We start from the raw sequence: 13789 nt of genomic DNA on the forward strand, positions 1-13789 counted from the left end.
GGAAAAGATATGCTTGAATACCAAAAGAAAATCCTCTCGTTTCCATAGAAACGTTACTCTATTTAGAATGACAAGGCATAGAACCCATAGTATTTTATAGCGACGCAATTTCTGTGTTACTTCGTCAATGTGAGGGGGCGAGTGATGCAATAAAATAGGAATAGTGCATCGGAATGGAGATATTAGTATCTCAAAAGAAATTTCTGGCGATTCTATAGAAACGTTGCTCGATTTAGAAGGAGATGTCATAGAAACCATAGTATTCCATAGCGACGCAATTGCTGTGTTAATTCGTCAATGTGGGGGAGAGAGGGATGCAGTAAAGAAGGAACAGTGCTTCGGAAAAGAGATACTTGAATCCCAAAAGAAAATCCTTTCGTTTCCATAGAAACGTTACTCGATTTAGAAGAAGAAGTCATAGAACCCATGTTATTTCATAGCGACGCAATTTCTGAGTTAATTCGTCAATGTGAGGGAGCTAGTATATCAGTAAAGAAGGAATAGTGCATCAAAAAGGAGATAGTCGTATCCCAAAAGAAAATGTTGTCGTTTGTATAGAAGCGAAACTCGATTTAGAAGGAGATGATATTGAACAGAAAGTATTTCATAGCGACGCAATTACTGTGTTATTTCGTCAATGTGAGGGAGCGAGGGATGCTGTAAAGAAGGAATAGTGCTTCGGAAAGGAGGTACTCGTAACCCACAATTAAATCCTTACGTTTCCATAGAAACGTCACTCGAATCATAAGCAGAAGTCATACATGCCATAGTATCTCATAGCGACGCAATTTCTGAGTGAATTCGTCAATGTGTGGGAGCGAGGGGTGCAGTAAAGAAGGAATAGCGCATCGGAAATGAGATAGTCGTATCCCAAAAGAAAATCCTGTCGTTTCCATAGAAACGTTACTCGATTTAGAAGTAGATGTCATAGAACCTATAGTATTTCTTAGCGACGCAATTTCTGTGTTATTCGTCAATGTGAGGGAGCGAGGGATGCAGTAAAGAAGGAATAGTGCATCGGAAAGGAGATACTAGCATTCCAAAAGAAAATCCTGTCGTCTCCATAGAAATGTTACTCGATTTAGAAGGAGAAGCCATAGAACCCATAGTACTTCATAGCGACGCAATTTCTGGGTTAATTCGTCAATGTGAGGGAGGGACGGATCCAGTAAAGAAGGAATAGTGCATCGGAAAGGGGATAGTCGTAACACAAAAGAAAATCCTGTCGTTTCCATAGAAACGTTACTCTATTTCGATGGAAATGCCATAGAGCCCATAGTATTTCATAGGGACGCAATTTCTGTGTTAATTCGTCAATGTGAGGGAGCGAGGAATGCAGTAACGAAGGAATATTGCTTCGGAAAGGAGATACTTGTACCCCAAAAGAAAATCCTGTCGTTTCCGAAAAAACGTTACTCGATTTAGAAGGAGATGTCATAGAACGCATAGTATTTCTTAGCGACGCAATTTATGTGTCAATTCGTCAACATGAGGGAGCGAGTGATGCAGTAAAGAAGGAATAGTGCATCGGAAAGGAGATACTAGTAACTTAAAAGAAATTCCTGTCGTATCCATACAAACGTTACTCGATCTGGAAGGAGTTGTCATAGAACCCATAGTATTTCATAGCGACCCAATTTCTGCGATAATTCGTCAATGTGAGGGAGCGAGTGATGCAGTAAAAAAGGAATAGTGCATCGGAATGGAGATACTAGTATCTGAAAAGAAAATCCTGTCGTTTCCATAGAAACTTTATTTGCTTTAAAGGAGATGTCTTAGAACCCATAGTATTCCATAGCGACGCAATTGCTGTGTTAATTCGTCAATGTGAGGGAGCGAGTAATGCAGTACAGAAGGATCAGTGCACCGGAAAAGAGATACTTGTATCACAAAAGAAAATCCTGTCGTTTCCATAGAAACGATACTCTATTTACAATGACAAGGTATAGAACGCATAGTATTTCATAGCGACGCAATTTCTGAGTTATTTCGTCAATGTGAGGGAGCTTGTATATCTGTAATGAAGGAATAGGGCATCGGAAATGAGATAGTCGTATCCCAAAAGAAAATCCTGTCGTTTCCATAGGAACGTTACTCGATTTAGAAGTAGATGTCATAGAACACAAAGTACTTCATAGCGACGCAATTTCTGTGTTATTTCGTCAATGTGAGGGAGCGAATGATGCCGTAATGAAGGAATAGTGCATCGGAAAGGAGATACTAGTATCTCAAAAGAAAATCCTGTCGTTTCCAGAAAAACGTTTTTCTATTTAGATGGACAAGTCATAGAACCCATAGTATCTCATAGCGACGCAATTTCATTGTTAATTCGTCAAGGTGAGGGAGCGAGTGATTCAGTAAAGATGGAATAGTGCATCGGAAAGGAGATAATTGTATCCCAAAAGAATATCCTGTCGTTTCCATAGAAATGTTACTCGATTTAGAAAGAGATGTCATAGAACCCATAGTATTTCATAGCGAGGCATTTGCTGTGTTATTTCGCCAATGTGAGGGAGCGAGGGTTGCAGTAAAGAAGGAACAGTGCAACGGAAAAGAAATACTCGTATCCCAAAAGAAAATCCTGTCGATTACATGGAAACGTAACTCCAATTACATGGACAAGTCATAGAACACATAGTATCTCATAGCGACACAATTTCAGTGTTAATTCGTCAATGTGAGGGAGCGAGTGATGCAGTAAAGAAGGAATATTGCATCGGAAAGGAGATACTCGTATCCCAAAAGAAAATCTTGTCGTTTCCATAGAAACGTTACTCGATTTAGAAGGAGATGTCATAGAACCCATAGTATTTCATAGCGATGCTATTTCAGTGTTAATTTGTCAATGTGAGGGAGCGAGTGATGCAGTAAAGATGGTATAGTGCATCGGATATCAGATACTAGTATCGCAAAATAAAATCCTGTCGTTTCCATTGAAACGATTTCGATTTAGAAGGAGATGTCACAGAAACCATAGTATTTCATAGCGACTCCATTGCTGTGTTAATTCGCCAATGTGAGGGATCGAGGGATGCAGTAAAGAAGGAACAGTGCACCGGAAAAAAAATACTCGTATCCCAATAGAAAATTCCGTCGTTTCCTTTAGAAGCGTTACTCTAATTATATGGACAAGTCATAGAACCCATAGTACCTCATAGCGACGCAATTTCAGTGTTAATTCGTCAATGTGAGGGAGCGAGGGATGCAGTAAAGAAGGAATATTGAATCGGAAAGGAGATACTCGTATCCCAAAAGAAAATCTTGTCGTTTCCATAGAAACGTTACTCGATTTAGATGGAGAAGTCATAGATCCCATAGTATTTCATAGCGACGCAATTTCTGTGATAATTCGTCAATGTGAGGGAGCGAGGGATGCTGTAAGGAAGGAATAGTGCATCGGAAAGGAGATAGCCATATCCCAAAATAAAATCCTTTCGTTTCCCTTAAACGTTACTCGATTTAGAAGTTGAAGTCATAGAACCCATGGTATACCATAGCGACGCAAATTCTGTGTTTATTCGACAATGTGATGGAGCGAGGGATGCAGTGAAGAAGGAATAGTGCATCGGGAAGGAGATACTTTTATCCCAAAAGAAATATCTGTCGTTTCCGTAGAAACGTTACTCGATTTAGAAGGAGATGTCATAGAACCCATAGTATTTCATAGCGACGCAATTTCTGAGTTATTTCGTCAATGTGAGGGAGCTAGTATTTCAGTAAAGAAGGAATAGTGCATCGGAAAGGAGATAGTCGTATTCCAAAATAAAGTCCTGTCGTTTCCATAGAAACGTTACTCTATTTAGATGGACAAGTCATAGAACCCATAGTATCTCATAGCGACGCAGTTTCTGTGTTAATTTGTCAATGTGAAGGAGCGAGGGATGCAGTAGAGGAGGAATAGTGAATCGGAAGGGAGATACTCGTAATTTAAAAGAAAATCCGGTCGTTACCATTGAAACGTTACTCGAATTAGAAGCATGTGTCATAGAACCCATAGTATTTCATAGCGACGCAATTGCTGTGTTAATTCGCCAATGTGAGGGAGCGAGGGATGCAGTAAAGAAGGAACACTGCACCGGAAAAGAGATACTTGTATCCCAAAAGAAAATCCTGTCGTTTCCACAGAAACGTTACTCTATTTACAATGACAAGACATAGAACCCAGATTATTCCATAGCGACGCAAACTCTGTGTTAATTCGTCAATGTGAGGGAGCGAGGAATGCAGTAACGAAGGAATATTGCTTCGGAAAGGAGATACTTGTACCCCAAAAGAAAATCCTGTCGTTTCCGAAAAAACGTTACTCGATTTAGAAGGAGATGTCATAGAACGCATAGTATTTCTTAGCGACGCAATTTATGTGTCAATTCGTCAACATGAGGGAGCGAGTGATGCAGTAAAGAAGGAATAGTGCATCGGAAAGGAGATACTAGTAACTTAAAAGAAATTCCTGTCGTTTCCATACAAACGTTACTCGATCTAGAAGGAGTTGTCATAGAACCCATAGTATTTCATAGCGACCCAATTTCTGCGATAATTCGTCAATGTGAGGGAGCGAGTGATGCAGTAAAAAAGGAATAGTGCATCGGAATGGAGATACTAGTATCTGAAAAGAAAATCCTGTCGTTTCCATAGAAACGTTATTTGATTTAAAGGAGATGTCATAGAACCCATAGTATCCCATAGCGACGCAATTGCTGTGTTAATTCGTCAATGTGAGGGAGCGAGTAATGCAGTACAGAAGGATCAGTGCACCGGAAAAGAGATACTTGTATCCCAAAAGAAAATCCTGTCGTTTCCATAGAAACGATACTCTATTTACAATGACAAGGTATAGAACGCATAGTATTTCATAGCGACGCAATTTCTGAGTTATTTCGTCAATGTGAGGGAGCTTGTAAATCTGTAATGAAGGAATAGGGCATCGGAAATGAGATAGTCGTATCCCAAAAGAAAATCCTGTCGTTTCCATAGGAACGTTACTCGACTTAGAAGTAGATGTCATAGAACACAAAGTACTTCATAGCGACGCAATTTCTGTGTTATTTCGTCAATGTGAGGGGGCGAGGGATGCTGTAAAGAAGGAACAGTGCATCGGAAAGGAGATACTGGTAACCCAAAAGTATATCCTTACATTTCCATAGAAACATCACTCGAATTAGAAGCAGAAGACATAGATCCCATAGTATCTTATAGCGACGCATTTTCAGAGTTATTTCGTCAATGTGAAGGAGCGAGGGATGCAGTAAAGAAGGAATAGCGCATCGCAAAGCAGATAGTCGTATCCCAAAAGAGAATCCTGTCGTATCGATAGAAGCGTTACTCGATTTTGAAGTTGATGTCATTGAACCCATAGTATTTCATAGCGACGCAATTTCTGCGCTAATTCGTCAATGTGAGGGAGCGAATGATGCCGTAATGAAGGAATAGTGCATCGGAAAGGAGATACTAGTATCTCAAAAGAAAATCCTGTCGTTTCCATAGAAACGTTACTAGATTTAGAAGGTGATGTCATAGATCCCATAGTATTTAATTGCGACGCAATTTTAGAGTTATTTCGTCAATGTGAGGGAGCTAGTATTTCAGTAGAGAAGGAATAGTGCATCGGAATTGGGATAGGCGTAACCCAAATGAAAATCCTGCCGTTTCCAAAGAAACGTTACTCGATTTTGAGGGAGATGTCGTAGAACCCGTAGTATTTCATAGCGATGCAATTTCTGTGTTAATTCGTCAATGTGAGGGAGCGAAGGATGCAGTAAAGAAGGAATGGGCCTCGGCAAGGAGAAATTCGTTTCCAAAAAGAAAATCCTGTCGTTTCCATAGAAACATTACTCGATTTAGATGGAGATGTGATAGAAACCAAAGTATACCATAGCGACGCAATTTCTGTGTTAATTCGTCAATGTGAGGCAGCGAGGGATGCAGTAAAGAGGGAATAGTTCATCGGAAAGGAGATACTAGCATTCCAAAAGAAAATCCTGTCGTCTCCATAGAAATGTTACTCGATTTAGAAGGAGAAGCCATAGAACCCATAGTACTTCATAGCGACGCAATTTCTGGGTTAATTCGTCAATGTGAGGGAGGGACGGATCCAGTAAAGAAGGAATAGTGCATCGGAAAGGGGATAGTCGTAACACAAAAGAAAATCCTGTCGTTTCCATAGAAACGTTACTCTATTTCGATGGAAATGCCATAGAGCCCATAGTATCTCATAGGGACGCAATTTCTGTGTTAATTCGTCAATGTGAGGGAGCGAGGAATGCAGTAACGAAGGAATATTGCTTCGGAAAGGAGATACTTGTACCCCAAAAGAAAATCCTGTCGTTTCCGAAAAAACGTTACTCGATTTAGAAGGAGATGTCATAGAACGCATAGTATTTCTTAGCGACGCAATTTATGTGTCAATTCGTCAACATGAGGGAGCGAGTGATGCAGTAAAGAAGGAATAGTGCATCGGAAAGGAGATACTAGTAACTTAAAAGAAATTCCTGTCGTTTCCATACAAACGTTACTCGATCTAGCAGGAGTTGTCATAGAACCCATAGTATTTCATACGACCCAATTTCTGCGATAATTCGTCAATGTGAGGGAGCGAGTGATGCAGTAAAAAAGGAATAGTGCATCGGAATGGAGATACTAGTATCTGAAAAGAAAATCCTGTCGTTTCCATAGAAACTTTATTTGATTTAAAGGAGATGTCTTAGAACCCATAGTATTCCATAGCGACGCAATTGCTGTGTTAATTCGTCAATGTGAGGGAGCGAGTAATGCAGTACAGAAGGATCAGTGCACCGGAAAAGAGATACTTGTATCACAAAAGAAAATCCTGTCGTTTCCATAGAAACGATACTCTATTTACAATGACAAGGTATAGAACGCATAGTATTTCATAGCGACGCAATTTCTGAGTTATTTCGTCAATGTGAGGGAGCTTGTATATCTGTAATGAAGGAATAGGGCATCGGAAATGAGATAGTCGTATCCCAAAAGAAAATCCTGTCGTTTCCATAGGAACGTTACTCGATTTAGAAGTAGATGTCATAGAACACAAAGTACTTCATAGCGACGCAATTTCTGTGTTATTTCGTCAATGTGAGGGAGCGAATGATGCCGTAATGAAGGAATAGTGCATCGGAAAGGAGATACTAGTATCTCAAAAGAAAATCCTGTCGTTTCCAGAAAAACGTTTTTCTATTTAGATGGACAAGTCATAGAACCCATAGTATCTCATAGCGACGCAATTTCATTGTTAATTCGTCAAGGTGAGGGAGCGAGTGATTCAGTAAAGATGGAATAGTGCATCGGAAAGGAGATAATAGTATCCCAAAAGAATATCCTGTCGTTTCCATAGAAATGTTACTCGATTTAGAAAGAGATGTCATAGAACCCATAGTATTTCATAGCGAGGCATTTGCTGTGTTATTTCGCCAATGTGAGGGAGCGAGGGTAGCAGTAAAGAAGGAACAGTGCAACGGAAAAGAAATACTCGTATCCCAAAAGAAAATCCTGTCGATTACATGGAAACGTAACTCCAATTACATGGACAAGTCATAGAACACATAGTATCTCATAGCGACACAATTTCAGTGTTAATTCGTCAATGTGAGGGAGCGAGTGATGCAGTAAAGAAGGAATATTGCATCGGAAAGGAGATACTCGTATCCCAAAAGAAAATCTTGTCGTTTCCATAGAAACGTTACTCGATTTAGAAGGAGATGTCATAGAACCCATAGTATTTCATAGCGATGCTATTTCAGTGTTAATTTGTCAATGTGAGGAAGCGAGTGATGCAGTAAAGATGGTATAGTGCATCGGATAGCAGATACTAGTATCGCAAAATAAAATCCTGTCGTTTCCATTGAAACGATTTCGATTTAGAAGGAGATGTCACAGAAACCATAGTATTTCATAGCGACTCCATTGCTGTGTTAATTCGCCAATGTGAGGGATCGAGGGATGCAGTAAAGAAGGAACAGTGCACCGGAAAAAAAATACTCGTATCCCAATAGAAAATCCCGTCGTTTCCTTTAGAAGCGTTACTCTAATTATATGGACAAGTCATAGAACCCATAGTACCTCATAGCGACGCAATTTCAGTGTTAATTCGTCAATGTGAGGGAGCGAGGGATGCAGTAAAGAAGGAATATTGCATCGGAAAGGAGATACTCGTATCCCAAAAGAAAATCATGTCGTTTCCATAGAAACGTTACTCGATTTAGATGGAGAAGTCATAGATTTAATAGTATTTCATAGCGACGCAATTTCTGTGATAATTCGTCAATGTGAGGGAGCGAGGGATGCTGTAAGGAAGGAATAGTGCATCGGAAAGGAGATAGCCATATCCCAAAAGAAAATCCTTTCGTTTCCCTTAAACGTTACTCGATTTAGAAGTTGAAGTCATAGAACCCATGGTATATCATAGCGACGCAAATTCTGTGTTTATTCGACAATGTGATGGAGCGAGGGATGCAGTAAAGAAGGAATAGTGCATCGGGAAGGAGATACTTTTATCCCAAAAGAAATATCTGTCGTTTCCATAGAAACGTTACTCGATTTAGAAGGAGATGTCATAGAACCCATAGTATTTCATAGCGACGCAATTTCTGAGTTATTTCGTCAATGTGAGGGAGCTAGTATTTCAGTAAAGAAGGAATAGTGCATCGGAAAGGAGATAGTCGTATCCCAAAATAAAATCCTGTCGTTTCCATAGAAACGTTACTCTATTTAGATGGACAAGTCATAGAACCCATAGTATCTCATAGCGACGCAGTTTCTGTGTTAATTTGTCAATGTGAAGGAGCGAGGGATGCAGTAGAGGAGGAATAGTGAATCGGAAGGGAGATACTCGTAATTTAAAAGAAAATCCGGTCGTTACCATTGAAACGTTACTCGATTTAGAAGCATGTGTCATAGAACCCATAGTATTTCATAGCGACGCAATTGCTGTGTTAATTCGCCAATGTGAGGGAGCGAGGGATGCAGTAAAGAAGGAACACTGCACCGGAAAAGAGATACTTGTATCCCAAAAGAAAATCCTGTCGTTTCCACAGAAACGTTACTCTATTTACAATGACAAGACATAGAACCCAGATTATTTCATAGCGACGCAATTTCTGGGTTAATTCGTCAATGTGAGGGAGCGAGGAATGCAGTAACGAAGGAATATTGCTTCGGAAAGGAGATACTTGTACCCCAAAAGAAAATCCTGTCGTTTCCGAAAAAACGTTACTCGATTTAGAAGGAGATGTCATAGAACGCATAGTATTTCTTAGCGACGCTATTTATGTGTCAATTCGTCAACATGAGGGAGCGAGTGATGCAGTAAAGAAGGAATAGTGCATCGGAAAGGAGATACTAGTAACTTAAAAGAAATTCCTGTCGTTTCCATACAAACGTTACTCGATCTAGAAGGAGTTGTCATAGAACCCATAGTATTTCATAGCGACCCAATTTCTGCGATAATTCGTCAATGTGAGGGAGCGAGTGATGCAGTAAAAAAGGAATAGTGCATCGGAATGGAGATACTAGTATCTGAAAAGAAAATCCTGTCGTTTCCATAGAAACGTTATTTGATTTAAAGGAGATGTCATAGAACCCATAGTATTCCATAGCGACGCAATTGCTGTGTTAATTCGTCAATGTGAGGGAGCGAGTAATGCAGTACAGAAGGATCAGTGCACCGGAAAAGAGATACTTGTATCCCAAAAGAAAATCCTGTCGTTTCCATAGAAACGATACTCTATTTACAATGACAAGGTATAGAACGCATAGTATTTCATAGCGACGCAATTTCTGAGTTATTTCGTCAATGTGAGGGAGCTTGTATATCTGTAATGAAGGAATAGGGCATCGGAAATGAGATAGTCGTATCCCAAAAGAAAATCCTGTCGTTTCCATAGGAACGTTACTCGATTTAGAAGTAGATGTCATAGAACACAAAGTACTTCATAGCGACGCAATTTCTGTGTTATTTCGTCAATGTGAGGGGGCGAGGGATGCTGTAAAGAAGGAACAGTGCATCGGAAAGGAGATACTGGTAACCCAAAAGTATATCCTTACATTTCCATAGAAACGTCACTCGAATAAGAAGCAGAAGACATAGATCCCATAGTATCTTATAGCGACGCATTTTCAGAGTTATTTCGTCAATGTGAAGGAGCGAGGGATGCAGTAAAGAAGGAATAGCGCATCGGAAAGCAGATAGTCGTATCCCAAAAGAGAATCCTGTCGTATCGATAGAAGCGTTACTCGATTTTGAAGTTGATGTCATTGAACCCATAGTATTTCATAGCGACGCAATTTCTGCGCTAATTCGTCAATGTGAGGGAGCGAATGATGCCGTAATGAAGGAATAGTGCATCGGAAAGGAGATACTAGTATCTCAAAAGAAAATCCTGTCGTCTCCATAGAAACGTTACTAGATTTAGAAGGTGATGTCATAGATCCCATAGTATTTAATTGCGACGCAATTTTAGAGTTATTTCGTCAATGTGAGGGAGCTAGTATTTCAGTAGAGAAGGAATAGTGCATCGGAATGGGGATCGGCGTAACCCAAATGAAAATCCTGCCGTTTCCAAAGAAACGTTACTCGATTTTGAGGGAGATGTCGTAGAACCCGTAGTATTTCATAGCGATGCAATTTCAGTGTTAATTCGTCAATGTGACGGAGCGAAGGATGCAGTAAAGAAGGAATGGGCCTCGGCAAGGAGAAGGTCGTTTCCAAAAAGAAAATCCTGTCGTTTCCATAGAAACATTACTCGATTTAGATGGAGATGTGATAGAAACCAAAGTATACCATAGCGACGCAATTTCTGTGTTAATTCGTCAATGTGAGGCAGCGAGGGATGCAGTAAAGAAGGAATAGTGCATCGGAAAGTAGATACTCGTATCCCAAAAAAAAATCCTGTCGTATCCATAGAGACGTTACTCGATTTAGGTGGAGAAGTCATAGCACCCATAGTATTTCATAGCGACGCATTTTCTGTGTTAATTCGTCAACGTGAGGGATCGAGTGAAGCATTAAAGAAGGAATAGTGCATCGGAAAGGAGATACTAGTATCTCAAAAGAAAATCCTGTCTTTTCTATAGAAACGTTACATGATTTAGAAGGAGATGTCATAGAACCCATAGTATTCCATAGCGACGCAATTCCTGTCTTAATTCGTCAATGTGGGGGAGCGAGGTATGCAGTAAAGAAGAAACAGTGCACCGGAAAAGAGATACATGTATCCCAAAAGAAAATCCTGTCGTTTCCATAGAAACGTTACTCTATTTAGAATGACAAGACATAGAACCCATAGTATATCAATGAGACGCAATTTCTGGGTTATTTCGTTAATGTGAGGGAGCTAGTATTTCAGTAGAGAATGAATAGGGCATAGGAAAGGAGATAGTCGTATCCCAAAAGAAAATCCTGTCGTTTCCATAGAAACGTTACTCGATTTAGAAGGAGATGTCATAGAACACAAAGTATTTCATAGTGACGCAATTTCTGTGTTAATTCGTCAAAGTGAGGGAGCGAGTGATGCAGTAAAGAAGAAATAGTGCATCGGATAGGAGATTCTAGTATCCCAAGAGCAAATCTTGTAGTTTCCATAGAAATGTTACTCTATTTAGAATGACAAGACATAGAACCCATATTACGTCATAGCGACGCAAATTCTGTGTTAATTCGTCAATGTCAGGGAGCGACGGATGCAGTAAAGAAGGAATAGTGCATCGGAAAGAAGATACTCGTATCCCAAAGGAAAATCCTGTCGTTTCCATAGAAAAGTTACTCGAATTAGAAGGAGATGTCATTGAACCCATAGTATTTCATAGCGACGCAATTTCTGTGTTCATTCGTGAATGTGATGGAGCGAGTATTTCAGTAGAGAAGGAATAGAGCATCGGAAAGGAGATAGTCGTATCCCAAAAGAAAATCGTGTCGTTTCCATAGAAACGTTACACGATTTAGAAGTAGATGTCATAGAACTCAAAGTAGTTCATAGCGTCGCAATTTCTGTGTTATTTCGTCAATGTGAGAGAGCGAGGGATGCAGTAAAGAAGGAATAGTGCATCGGAAAGGAGATACTAGTATCTCAAAAGAAAATCCTGTCGTTTCCATAGAAAAGTTACATGATTTAGAAGGAGATGTCATAGAACCCATAGTATTCCATAGCGACGCAATTGCTGTCTTAATTCGCCAATGTGGGGGAGTGAGGTATGCAGTAAAGAAGAAACAGTGCACCGGAAAAGAGATACATGTATCCCAAAAGAAAATCCTGTCGTTTCCATAGAAACGTTACTCTATTTAGAATGACAAGACATAGAACCCATAGTATTTCATTGAGACGCAATTTCTGAGTTATTTCGTTAGTGTGAGGGAGCTAGTATTTTAGTAGAGAGAGAATAGGGCATAGGAAAGGAGATAGTCGTATCCCAAAAGAAAATCCTGTCGTTTCCATAGAGATGTTACTCGATTTAGAAGGAGATGTCATAGAACCCATAGTATTTCATAGCGACGCTATTTCTGTGTTAATTCGTCAATGTGAGGGAGCGAGGGGTGCAGTAAAGAAGGAATAGTGCATCGGAAAGTAGATAGTCGTATCCCAAAAGAAAACCTGTCATTTCCATAGAAACGTTACTTGATTTAGAAGGGGAAGTCATATAACACATAGTAATTCATAGCGACGCAATTTCTGTGTTAATTCGTCAATGTGAGGGAGCGAGGGATGCAGTGAAGTAGGAATAGTGCATCGGAAAGGAGATACTAATATCCGAGAAGAAAATCCTGACGTTTCCATAGAGACGTCTTCGATTTAGAAGGAGATGTCATAGAAATCATAGTATTTCATTGCGACGCAATTGCTGTGTTAATTTGCCAATCTGAGGGAGCGAGTGATGCAGTAAAAAAGGAATAGTGCATCGGAATGGAGATACTAGTATCTGAAAAGAAAATCCTGTCGTTTCCATAGAAACGTTATTTGATTTAAAGGAGATGTCATAGAACCCATAGTATTCCATAGCGACGCAATTGCTGTGTTAATTCGTCAATGTGAGGGAGCGAGTAATGCAGTACAGAAGGATCAGTGCACCGGAAAAGAGATACTTGTATCCCAAAAGAAAATCCTGTCGTTTCCATAGAAACGATACTCTATTTACAATGACAAGGTATAGAACGCATAGTATTTCATAGCGACGCAATTTCTGAGTTATTTCGTCAATGTGAGGGAGCTTGTATATCTGTAATGAAGGAATAGGGCATCGGAAATGAGATAGTCGTATCCCAAAAGAAAATCCTGTCGTTTCCATAGGAACGTTACTCGATTTAGAAGTAGATGTCATAGAACACAAAGTACTTCATAGCGACGCAATTTCTGTGTTATTTCGTCAATGTGAGGGGGCGAGGGATGCTGTAAAGAAGGAACAGTGCATCGGAAAGGAGATACTGGTAACCCAAAAGTATATCCTTACATTTCCATAGAAACGTCACTCGAATTAGAAGCAGAAGACATAGATCCCATAGTATCTTATAGCGACGCATTTTCAGAGTTATTTCGTCAATGTGAAGGAGCGAGGGATGCAGTAAAGAAGGAATAGCGCATCGGAAAGCAGATAGTCGTATCCCAAAAGAGAATCCTGTCGTATCGATAGAAGCGTTACTCGATTTTGAAGTTGATGTCATTGAACCCATAGTATTTCATAGCGACGCAATTTCTGCGCTAATTCGTCAATGTGAGGGAGCGAATGATGCCGTAATGAAGGAATAGTGCATCGGAAAGGAGATACTAGTATCTCAAAAGAAAAT

The sequence above is a fragment of the Schistocerca serialis genome, chromosome 11 (genome assembly GCF_023864345.2).
Source record: "Schistocerca serialis cubense isolate TAMUIC-IGC-003099 chromosome 11, iqSchSeri2.2, whole genome shotgun sequence".
In the NCBI taxonomy this organism is placed as follows: Eukaryota; Metazoa; Arthropoda; class Insecta; order Orthoptera; family Acrididae; genus Schistocerca; species Schistocerca serialis.